The following is a 10982-nucleotide window of genomic DNA, read 5'->3' as shown; positions in this document are numbered from 1 at the left end:
GAATATTTCTAAATATTGTAAATCAAAGGAATTTGTAGCGTTGAACTAGGATGAAATAAGGTATATTTGAATGTCTCTTGGTTTCTTTTAATTACAAAGATTTCTTTCCTTAAATGAGGAAAGATATTTCTTTACTTTTTGTGTGTGTGTGTAAGACAGTTTCACTCTCATTCAGGCTGGAGTGCAATGGTGGGAACTTGGCTCACTGTAACCTCCACCTCTGGGCTGAAGTGATCCTCCTACCTCAGCCTCCCAAGTAGTTGAGATCACAGGTGCACGCCACCATGCCTGGCTAAGTGTTGTATTTTTAGTAGAGACAGGGTTTTGCCATGTTGTCCAGGCTGGTCTCAAACTCCTGAGCTTAAGTGATCCAACCTCCTTGGCTTCCCAGAGTGCTGGAATGACAGGCATGAGCCACTATGCCTGGTCAATATTTCTTCATTTTGTATTTTTATTGAAAAGAGTATGCTGCATTTTAATGTGATCATGAATTTTCTCAAATGTTCTTGCTCTTCTCACTTTGTTCAGTTGAGCGTCTCTAAGGTAAGGGCCTACAGAATCAGGTGACTAACACACCGATCAATCCTAAAAGGATTTGTAGAAAATTAGGTTTTATGAACACAAAGATGGGAAAAAACAGACAGTGGGGACTGCTTGATGGGGGAGGGTGGAGGTGCATGGGGTGGAAAGCTATCTTTCCAGTACTAAGCCCACTACCTTAGTGTTGGGATCATCGCTGCACCAAGCCTTTACCAACGCACTATTTACTCATGTAGCAAACCTGCATATGTATTCTGTGAGTCTAAAAATAGAAAAAGAAAATTAGGGTTTTCAAAACTGAGAAATATGGCTAAGGGTATATGATCCTCAAATGTGAAAACATTAATTGTAAATTTCTTGTATCCAAAATATAGACCCAGTGCTGGGTGCTGATTTTGTTCTTTCCTTCCTTCCAATTCTTTTCTTCTCAATTGTGTCCAAGATACACAGAGCCAGAGAATCTAACAGGTGTCTTAGAATTCCTGCTTCTGGGACTCCCGGATGATCTAGAATTGCAGCCCATCCTCGCTGAGCTGTTCCTGTCCATGTACCTGGTCACGGTGCTGGGAAACCTGCTCATCATCCTGGCCGTCGGCTGACTCCCACCTCCACACCCCCATGTACTTCTTCCTCTCCAACCTGTCTTTGGCTGACATCGGTTTTGCCTCCATTACAGTCCCCAAGATGCTGATGAACATCCAGGCTCACAGCAGACTCATCTGTTATGTGGGCTGCCTGATTCAGATGTCTTTTTCGATCCTTTTCGCATGTATGGAAAGTCTGCTCCTGGCTGTGATGGCCTATGACCGGTTTGTGGCCATCTGTCACCCCCTACACTACCCAGTCATCATGAACCCACGCCTTTGTGGCTTTTTAGTTTTGGTGTCTTTTCTTCTTAGCCTGTTGGATTCCCAGCTACACAATTTGATTGTGTTACAACTTACCTGCTTCAATGATGTGGAAATCTCTAAATTTTTCTGTGACCCTTCTCAACTTCTCAATCCTAGCCTGCTCTGACACATAACATAGTCGTATATTTTATTGGTACCATATTTGGTTTTCTTCCTCTCTCAGGGATCCTTTTCTTTTACTATAAAATTGTTTCCTCCATTCCGAGAGTTCGCTCTTCAGGTAGGAAGTATAAAGCCTTCTCCACCTGCAGCTCTCACCTTTCAGTTGTTTGCTTATTTTATGGAACAGCCCTTGGAGGGTACCTCAGTTCAGCTGTCTCTCTCCCCCCCAGGAAGGGTGCAGCGGCCTCAGTGATGTACATGGTGGTCACCCCCATGCTGAACCCCTTCATCTACAGTCTGAGAAACAGGGACATTCAGAGTGCCCTGTGGAGGCTGCAAGGCAGAATAATGTAATCTTATCTGTTCCATCTTTTTTGTAGTATTGGTTGGAAAAGGCAGAGCTTTGATACAAAATATCAAAACCTTTAAATCTTTCCCCCTTCGTTACATTGTATTTGTTGCTTGATAGGTTCAATTTCTCTCCACGTTTCATATGTGAATGTGGGTGGCAAGCTACCCAGGTGCCCGGGCAAGAGACCGAGGGCAGGAGCTGTTCCAGTATAATAAAGAAAAAAATATAAAATAAGAATAGTTATACTAGATAGAGATCATAGATATAATTATATATGAGTATCATTAATCATTAGTTTGTAGCAATTACTCTTTACTCCAATATTATTATAATCCTCGCTCTGCAATCATAACCTAGGAAAAACCAGGTCATACAGAGATAGGAGCTGAAGGGACATGGGGAGAAGTGACCAGAAGACCAAGAGTGTGAGCCTTCTGTTATGCCCAGGCACAGCCACTAGAGGGCTCCTTGGTCTAGCGGTAGTGTCAGTGCCTAGAAAAAGCCCCTGTTACTTAGCAGCCCCTGTTACTTAGGAGTCTCCCTTTCCCGGGGTGGGGGGAGTTGAGAGAAGACTCTGCTCCACCACCTTTTGTGGAGGGTCTGACGTCAGATCCCCCGCAGCCATCCTGAGGCCTAACCGTCTCCCTGTGATGCTGTGCTTCAGTGGTCACGCTCTTGGTCCGCTTTCATGTTGCATGCTGTACACCTGGCTCTGCCTTCTAGATAGTAGTAGCAGAATTAGTGAAAGTACTAAAAGTCTCTGAAATGTAGAAATAATGGCGCAAGCTGTCGTCTCTCTGCCTTGGCTGCCAAACAGGGAAGGGCCCCCTGTCCAGTGGACACGTGACCCACGTGACATTACCAATCATTGGAGATGGCTCATACTCCTTACTCTGCCCCCTAGTCTTGTATCCAATAGATAACAGCACAGCCAGGCATTCAGGGCCACTGCCGGTCTCTGGGCCTAGCTGTCTTTTCATCTCTCTGTCTTGTGTCTTTATGATCTCTTGTCTCCGCACATGGGGAGAAAGACCCACAGAGCCTGTAAGGCTGGGTCCCTACATGTGACTATTGCTTCCATTGTTTCATCTTTAATTGGAATGTGAAGGTATTCTGGAATTCTTTGTTCATTGCAAATATTCATGGCTGAATCCAATATACCTGGACAGCTTCCTTTAGTTTCTGAGCAATGACCCTGGTATCTAGGTGAAATCACAACCCTGTTTTTATATATAAGAAGTCCTTGTTTAAAGTCAATAGCATCTTGGAAACTGCTACCTTAAGGAAATGATGTACAGCAGGTCCTCAAGTAAAATCGTTTTGTTCAAAGTCCGTTAGTTATACTGTTGATGAGGAAAAAAAGTTTCATTATAAATCATTTCACTTAAGTTTCCAAAAACATATTGAAGGTGTTAATTGAGGACTTACTGTACTTCAAATTTAATTTTCACAGTTCATGTGGAAATTGTTTACATATTGCATCTATAAAATCACTTTAAGCAGGCTGTATATGGCGAACTCAATCACCAGTCCTCAATCTTGGCTTTTATTGACCTCACCTGGGGAGCTTACAAATGCTGATGGCCGGGCTCTCTTACCCAGAGATTTTGATTTACTTAAACCTGTGTGGGTCTGAGAAGTTTTAAAAGCACCAGTGATGGTTCAGACGAACTTCCTCAAGGGATCACGCTCATACAGGTAAGATATAAAAAAGCTGATTGCAGCACTAGACAATGTAATTTTCTTCAACTGTCTTCTTCAAATTCATTATCCAGCAATATACAGATTGTCATGATGCTGGGTATTTTTAGTAAGCACTTGGAATTTGTTGAAAACGTTGATTTATATACATACAGATTTTCTTTGAATTTCACTCTTGTGCATACTAAAAGGGAAAATAGAAAAGGATAACATGGTAACAACATCCCTAAAACTTCACATGCTATCGCTGATTTTTTAAAATTTGCTTATTTTTCTTTCATTTTTTATGAAGTGTGGGATAGATACACAAAGGTATACCATTCAGCCTTTAAGAAATGAAAGTGAGTCGGCCAGGCATGGTGGCTCTCGCCTGTAATCCCAGCACTTTGGGAGGCCGAAGCGGGTGGATCACGAGATCAGTAGATCGAGACCATCCTGGCTAACACAGTGAAACTTCGTCTCTACTAAAAAAAATACAAAAAATTAGCTGGGCGTGGTGGTGGACACCTGTAGTCCCAGCTACTTGGGAGGCTGAGGCAGGAGAATGGCGTGAACCCAGGAGGCGGAGCTTGCAGTGAGCCGAGATGGCGCCACTGCACTCTAGCCTGGGCGATACAGTGAGACTGCGTCTCAAAAAAAAAAATGAAAGTGAGTCATTTGCAGCAACATGGATGAAACAGAAAGTCATTCATTTAAGTGAAATAAGCCAGGCATGAAAAGACAAATACTGCATGTTCCCACTCTTTCTTACGAGCTAAAAACGTGAATCTCGTGAAGGTATAAAGTAGAATGGTAATTACTAGAGGCTGGTAAGGGAAGGAAGGAGTGGAGCATGAAGAGATGTTTACAGGGTACAAAAATGCAGTTAGATATAAGAAAGAAGTTCTAGCGTTTCGTAATACAGTAGGGGAATTCTAGTTAGTGGTAATTGATTGCATATTTCAAAGTAGCTAGGAGAGAAGATTTGTGGTGGTCTCATTATTCTGGTTTCTAAGCCATTATTTTTCTGTTCCCTTCCCACCTTTCTCCACTCAGCTGTTTCATGCTAGGTTGGGGCTCTTGAAGTTACTGCTGTATTTTCCACCTGGTGTTCTTGTTACAGACTTTCATGAACACTAAATTTCACTACACTGAAAGTTCGGTATACTTCACGACCACCTTCTAGTACACCCGTATGTCTGCCTCAGTGTTTAGAGGCTGCTGCCTTCGGTTACTGTCTCTGTTACTACATTGTATCCTTTTGCCTTTGTCCTGCAGTAACAATCCAGCCAACTCCCTCTGTTCAATTCTCTTCATTAAAATAACTAGATTAGTTTCTATTTTTTTTTTTTTTTTTTTTTTTTTTTTTTGAGACAGAGTTTTACTCTTGTTGCCCAGGCTGGAGTGCAGTGGCATGATCTCGGCTCACTGCAGCCTCTGCCTCCCGGGTTCAAGCCATTCTCCTGCCTCAGCTTCCCATGTAGCAGAAAGCCATTCTCCTGCCTCAGCTTCCCATGTAGCAGAGATTCCAAGTGCCCGCCACCATGCCTGGCTAATTTTTGTATTTTTAGTAGAGATGGGGTTTCGCCATTGTTGGCCAGGCTTATCTGGAACTTCTGACCTCAGGTGATCCACTTGTCTCAGCCTCCCAAAGTGCTGGCTTTACAGGTGTGAGCCACGCGCCCAGCCCTGATTTCTATTCCTGACTGAACCTTGACTGAGGAACAAAAGTACGTTGGAGTTGTCTGCAAGCAGAATATTTTTTAAAATGTGCTGATGAAAGGAAGCTGCTTTTAAAATATATGTCTTTGTGAAGAGTGTCCAACTGAAGTTTAAGTGGTAGTGCCCTATTTCCAGTTGCTGTGTGACTCTAATGATGTCTAGGGATTGTTAAATCACCAATTTCATAAATAATTCCAAGGTTTTTTTCTTTTACTTTACCTTGAGCTACCAGAAGTCCATGTCACCAGCAAACATTAGCTCTTTTATTTCACCTAAAGGATAGTCAAAGAATTTGATAAGTGGGACACTAATGCTGGTTGTTTTTTTCTTTTTCTTTTTTTTTTTTTTTTCTTTTTGAGACAGAGTCTTGCTCTGTTGCCCAGGCTGGAATGCAATGGCACGATCTTGGCTCACTGCAACCTCCACCTCCTGGGCTCCAGCGATTCTCCTGCCTCAGCCTCCCGAGTAGCTGGGACTACAGGCATGCACCATCATGGCCGGCTAATTGTTGTATTTTTAGTAGACATGGGGTTTTGCCATGTTTGGCCAGGCTGGTCTCAAACTCCTGACCTCAGTTGAGCCACCCACCTTGGCCTCCCAAAGTGCTGGGACTACAGGCGTGAGCCACCGTGCCTGGTCTGATGCTGCTGTTTGATGTCACGTGGTGGACTCTCCCCACTGGTAATGCTTTGTTGGCACTTTTAATATTTAGAAGAGTGCTATGATGGATTAATACCTTGTGATGGGAAATGTTTGGGTGGTTCACAGTAGCCAACCAAAAGCAATGTGACAAACTTCAATTGGGAGAGAATATGCAGATGGTGGAAAATACGTGGGATTTGCGGAGCCTACGTCACTCACCTACTGGGCTCTTAAACATGGGACTTTTGGTAACTCAGAGTCCTTTCTGAGCCCCATGTTCCTCAGCAGTAAACTAAATGCAGTAATCTTTTCTTTCAAGGCCATGCAATGATTTTATATCATGGTGCCATTAACCAGTCAAATGTTAGTTTCCCTTGAAATGATAGCTCCTATTATTAAAGTTAACATTGAGGAAGTTAATTTTTGGGCCTGGCATGGTGGCTCATGCCTGTCATCCCGCACTTTGGGAGGCTGATTTGGGAGGAAAGTTTCAGGCAGATGTTTGAGACCAGCCTTGGCTACATAGTGAGACCCTGTCGCTACATTTTTTAAAAAATTTAAAAAGTTAATTTTAAATGAGTATTCTCAGAATATACAAGTGACTGGATATTACAAACTGTGACCTTGAGTATAAAACAAAACATACTTCTTTTTTTGTTGTTGTTTTTTAGACACAGTCTCGCTCTGTTGCCCAGGCTGGGGTGCAGTGGCATAATCTCACCTCACCGCAACCTCTGTCTCCCGGGTTCAAGCAATTCTCCTGCTTCAGCCTCTCAAGTAGCTGGGACTACAGCTGTGCGCCACCATGCCCGGCTAATTTTTGTATTTTTATTAGAGACAGGGTTTCACCATATTGGTCAGGCTGGTCTCGAACTCCTGACCTTGTGATCCGCCAGCCTCAGCCTCCCAAAGTGGTGTGATTACAGGCGTGAGCCACCACGCCTGGCTAAAACAAAACATGTTTCTATTGAACAAGTTCATGTGTAGAGTTGTGATAAGAACTTAACTGAGAGGCTGTCTGAGGAGACATATCAAATGTACTGATTAGAACACTATTTTTGCTACTACCCAAACATTTTAAAAGCTCCCAACTCCTAGCATCTTCTGATCCAATCTATCTCTACATTCCTGTCATTTGATCATTTGTGCCCCCATATTTACCTTAGTATTTATTGATACACTGACAAATAGCATCCTTTCTTCCACATTCAACTTGTTGGAATATATACTTATATTTATTACATCAGTCAATGACAAATATTGTTGAGTTCCGCACCCAGATACCGCTGAGCCATGGGTGGAATGTGAAAGATAATAGAGAACCACAATATCTGGCTGGGCATGGTGGCTCACACCTATAATCCCACCGCTTTGGGAGGCTGAAGTAGGAGGGTCACTTGAGACCAGAAGTTCAAGACCAGCCTGGGCAACATAGCAAGATTCCATCTTTTCAAGAAAATAATAAAATTACCTGGACATGGTGGCACAGGGGGATTGCTTGGGCCCAGGAATTCAAGGCTGCGGTGAGCTATGACTGTGTTGCTTCTCTGCAGCTTGGGCAACAGAGCAAGACGTCTCAAAACAAAACAAAAACTCCATAACTTCCACACAACCTATTTTATCTACTTGAATAAAGGCAGGCCAAAAGAAAGTACATTTCATTAAAGAATTCATGAGGTGATCTCACATACACACACACAACACAGAGTCTACACTAGGGGGATTCTCCGCCTGAAGTCAGATAAGCACTTTCTTGATGAGCAACAATCAGAAGCTGCTAGGGACACTTGCTGAATTTAGGTGCAGAATTGCTGCAGCTTATTGTGATGCTGGGCTGAGAGCTTGTGGGGAAGGGGAACCACGATGGCTTATTTTGTCTGAAGGTCCAGGAGAGCATTGTTAAGTCTGTAGAAATATCCAGTGCAGAGGAGAGGAAGACATGTCCATCTGCCAATTCTACATGGAATTTTTCTGACAGTACAATGTCTTTTTTTTTTTTTCCCCAAGACGGAGTCTCACTGTGTCGCCCAGGCTGGAGTGCAGTGGCGTGATCTCAGCTCACTGCAAGCTCCGCCTCCCAGATTCACGCCATTCTCCTGCCTCAGCCTCCCTAGTAGCTGGGACTACAGGCGCCCGCTGCCTCGCCCGGCTAATTTTTTGTATTTTTTGTAGAGACGGGGTTTCACCATGTTAGCCAGGATGGTCTGAATCTCCTGACCTGGTGATCCACCCGCCTCGGCCTCCTAAAGTGCTGGGATTACAGGCTTGAGCCACCGCGCCCAGCCGACAGTACAATGTCTTGAATGGTGAGGAACTTTACTGGAAGGCAGAGGGAAATCTCCATGGTCTTGGGGGCTTAGAAACCCACGTCCTGGTAGAAGGATAGGCCTGGCCTCTGTTGCTCTGTCTCCTGCTTCCCAGCAGTGACAACTCAGCTGGCATATGTGAGCTGCCCATGAGAGTCCCTTGTGGCAACAAACTGAAGGGCCTTAGGCCATCATCCTGCAAGAACCTAAACACTGCCAACACCCATGTGAGTGAGCTTCACAGCAGATCCTCTCCAGTCAATCCCTAGATGACTGCAACCCTGGCTGACATCTGATTGCAGTCTTGTTAGATACGGGGAAATGCTTAAGTGCTGTATATTGTGACCAAGTTAGGGTGCAAAAATCAGCAGTTTCTTACATACCAACATAGATCAATCAGACAGAAAGAATTAGGGTCTTATCCAATTTAGCAAAAACATAAATTGCCAATGCATAAAATCTCAAATCACAGACAAAGAGTGTAGAAGGTAAAATAGTAAGTAAAGTAAGTAAAATAGAAAGTTCTCCTTAGAAACATAAATCTGAGCCTCAAGAATGAAAGCGGCGGGGCGTGGTGGGTCATGCCTGTAATCCCAGCACTTTGGGAGGCTTAGGCAGGTGGATCACAAGGTCAGGAGTTCGAGACCAGCCTGGTCAGCATGGTAAAACCCTGTCTCTATTAAAAATACAAAAGATTAGCCGGGCATGGTGGTGCACGCCTTTAATCCCAGTTACTTGGGAGGCTGAGGCAGGAGAATTGCTTGAACCCAGCAGATGGAGGTTGCAGTAAGCTGAGATCATGCCACTGCACTCTAGCCTGGGCAACGGAGCAAGACTCCCACCTCCAAAAAAAAGAAAAAAGTAGCAACATATTTTTCTCATAGAAGGCCTACTTTGTTTACATGGTTCATTCAATGGATTTGCAGATGTAAGAGACTCCCATTACATTTTAAAACTAAAAGAATCTGATGTGGTTATCATCTCTGTAACTTGGTGGTGGGAACGCAGAGGACAGAAGAGGTTTTAATGAGAAGAGGAAGCTCTGTTCCTTCAGTGGTCATTCACTTCTCTTCCACTTTTATTTTTCTTTAAAAATGTTTTTTAAACATTTTTAATTTTTGTGCATAGATAGTAGCTGTATATATGTATGAGGTAGATGAAATATTTTGATACAGGAATGCAATGTGAAATAACCACATTGTGGAGAATGAGGTATTCATCATTCAACTATCTTTAGAGTTACAAACAATGCAATTATACTTTCTAAGTTATTTTTTATTTTATTTTATTTTATTAGAGTCTTGCTCTGTCGCCCAGGTTGGAGTGCAGTGGCACAATCTCGGCTCACTGCAACCTCTGCCACATGAGTTTTATTTCAAAGACAAATATTTATTGCAGGTATTTGAATAAACTGAAAATACTGGCTACCAAATTTGCAGGATGCAAATTAAGATTAGTATGCATTTCAAAATCAGTGAAAAGTGATATCTTTTGATATTATCAAAATGATAATATCTTTATGATATAGAATACGTCGGCCCACAAATCAAGAGTTGGAACAAGATTGGCCCTGCCTAACATCACCTGTAGTGAGACCCCTAAGGGGTTTGTGCTCCCAGACTCCACGACTGATTTCTGTGGGCTTATAGGGCTTGTATTTCAAAGGGATAGCACGTCTGAGTCATTCTGGGCAATATATGACTGTGAACCATTTGACCCAACCAGCTTTCAAATGTAGAGTCATAATTTGAAGTTGAAAATCACATCATCATTCTTTGCTTTTGTGTTTACTTTTGGTTTGAGACAGGGTCTTGCTCTGTCACCTAGGCTGGGTCCCAGGCTGGGTTGCAGTGCCACGATCATAGCTCACTACAACCTCAAACTCGTAGGCTCAAGTGATTCTGTTGCCTCAGCCCTCCAAGTAGCTGGGAAGATAGGTGTGAGCCACTGTGCCCCAATAATTTTATATCACTGTTTTTATGGAAAGTAGGATGGCAAAGTTAGAAGTGTGGGCAAAGTATCAGATTGTTAGGATATATTCTACCTCCATCTCAGTCTCCTCCTCTGAGAAATACAGTGAATGAGACAAAATTTCTCATGAAATATTTTCAGGATTGAATACCATTACACATGTAAAGCAATAAGCACTGTCCCGGTATTGTAAACATTTTTTTATATGACTATGATTTTCATTTTATTTCCTATCCAGAGGACAAGAAAAAAACTATACTTTGAGGAAACCAGGTAGGCACTTGATACTGGAAGTGCTATACACACCAAATTAGAAGTCTCAGACAGGGTGGTAAGAAAATTGATCAAAGATGAAACTTTATGGGAAGCATCGAGGAAAGAAAAGTCAAAAAGGGCTTACAGAGGGAGTTTTTAGGAGAAACTAACACAAAAACAAAAGCAAAGTCACAGCTGTTTTTGATTTGAAAAAAAAACACATCGGCAAGGCACAGCAGCTCACACCTGTAATCCTAGCACTTTGGGAGGCTGAGACGGGCAGATCACGAGGTCAGGAGTTCAAGACCAGCCTGAACAATATGGTGAAACACTGTCTCAACTAAAAATACAAAAATCAGTTGGGTATGGTGGCACACGCCTGTAATCTTGGATACTCAAGAGGCTGAGGAAGGAGAATTGCTTCAACCTAGGAGGTGGAGGTTGCAGTGAGCCGAGATTGCGCCACTGCACTCTAGCCTGGGCGACAAAGCGAGACTCTGT

The 10982-nt window shown here is 43.0% G+C and overlaps 1 pseudogene; it reads left to right on the top strand.

Moving 5' to 3' along the window:
- Positions 1-398: 398 nt before the first annotated feature.
- On the top strand, positions 399-4037 carry LOC108583236 (annotated as a pseudogene).
- Positions 4038-10982: the final 6945 nt, after the last annotated feature.

The sequence above is a fragment of the Papio anubis genome, chromosome 20, assembly GCF_008728515.1.
Source record: "Papio anubis isolate 15944 chromosome 20, Panubis1.0, whole genome shotgun sequence".
NCBI classification, from domain to species: Eukaryota; Metazoa; Chordata; class Mammalia; order Primates; family Cercopithecidae; genus Papio; species Papio anubis.
Note: the sequence above shows the minus strand (reverse complement) of the source record. Positions and strands in the feature narration are given on the sequence as shown.